Consider the following 1,432-nt stretch of genomic DNA (forward strand, 5'->3'; position numbering starts at 1 on the left):
CTGAATGTGCGTGGCTCATTCCGCAGGACTAGTTCTTTGTATGATTCCTGGATTTTCAGAAGCCCTTTGATGGCAGCACCCCCACACTGAAAATTGTTTCAGCACCACTGTACAAGGGTCAGTTGTCATGCTCATCTGCGGCGTAAATTTGCATTGAAGTAGTCTAACTCCCCAGGCCTTGTCTTTTGCTCAATTTGCCTTTGTGAGTTTTCTCTCAATCACTGTCGACTTCCTTTGATCTTTCTTTCTTCTTTCACTTCACCTTCGCCTTCAGTGTATCTTTCGGCCCTCTTAAGAGACACACCCCCTTGTAGCCACTTCTATACTTCTGTCACCTAATTATTTTCCAATCCTTTCCCCTGTAACGTTGCTGATCCTAGCTATAGCATCACTATCCAGAATCTGTTCACCTGAGTTATGTTCCTCTTATCCCCACGCATCTAATAATCAGATCTTGGTCTCCCTCCACCTCTCACGAGACATAGTCTGAGGCAGTGTCTCCATCTTGGAGAGACAATCCCTTGCACTTGTGTTGTTCTACTGGCGCTGCCGGCTTGAGCTTTGGTCAGGAGTGGCAAAAGAAGGACTAATGGAAAGTGAACGTATACTGGAGCAACAGAGTGTATGGATTTATAAGAGCTTGATTAAATGAGAAAAAAAGAGTTTAGTTGAGAGAAAAAATGCAACCTGGCCCGTACGGGGATCGAACCCACGACCTTGGCGTTATTAGCACCACGCTCTAACCAACTGAGCTAACCAGCCATGAGTACTAAGGATATCATTTTTCCATGTAATGCAGATAGATAGAAGAGTTGGTCTCACTATCGCAATTCCTTCATACTTTTCTCCTTCCGCCCCCTGTCTGGATTACAATAACAAGAGCTGTGGAGTGCTGCTCGCCAGCCTCAGTGCCTCTTCTTTCACTCAGTTTCACTGTGTGCTGTGATATCTTTGTAACATCGCTTGTTGCCGGAAAAAAAGGAAAGGATGGATAGTATTTTTATTCTTTTACAACTAAACCCAAAATGCATTGGCTTGCTTGGTCATTAAGTTTACAAGGCCAGCTGCTTTTGAGATATTATAATTATAGTGGTTATTCGGCGTTGGAGGTAAGAGAGTTTTTTTTAGGTCTGGCCGTTCCTTCTGCTTCAAATTACTTGAGCTCATGTCAACAAAGTAACAACAAAACATAGCCAACGGTTCGTTGCTCAAGCCTTCCCTACTGCGCCTTCCCATGTCTCTCCTGCCGACCACAGTGCAGGAAATCTGAGTTTGCATTTGCGCGAAGAGACGTACAACACAAGAAGGCGCGCTTTTGTGCGCCGGGCACCACCCGGCCTGTGCATTCCTCACTGTCGTGAGATCAGTTTACTCAGCAGAGCATGACGCTGCAATTGGTTAGTAGGGCTGGCCTGACCAGAATAGTATATTT

General features: G+C 45.3%; 1 non-coding gene across 1 annotated transcript; it reads right to left on the reverse strand.

The window, feature by feature from the left end:
* Positions 1–688: 688 nt before the first annotated feature.
* TRNAI-AAU (transfer RNA isoleucine (anticodon AAU)) lies at positions 689–762 on the reverse strand. Its single transcript has one exon. It is a non-coding gene; the product is annotated as a tRNA-Ile (tRNA).
* Between the last annotated feature and the right edge of the window lie 670 nt (positions 763–1,432).

The sequence above is a fragment of the Pleurodeles waltl genome, chromosome 12 (genome assembly GCF_031143425.1).
Source record: "Pleurodeles waltl isolate 20211129_DDA chromosome 12, aPleWal1.hap1.20221129, whole genome shotgun sequence".
Taxonomy (NCBI): Eukaryota; Metazoa; Chordata; class Amphibia; order Caudata; family Salamandridae; genus Pleurodeles; species Pleurodeles waltl.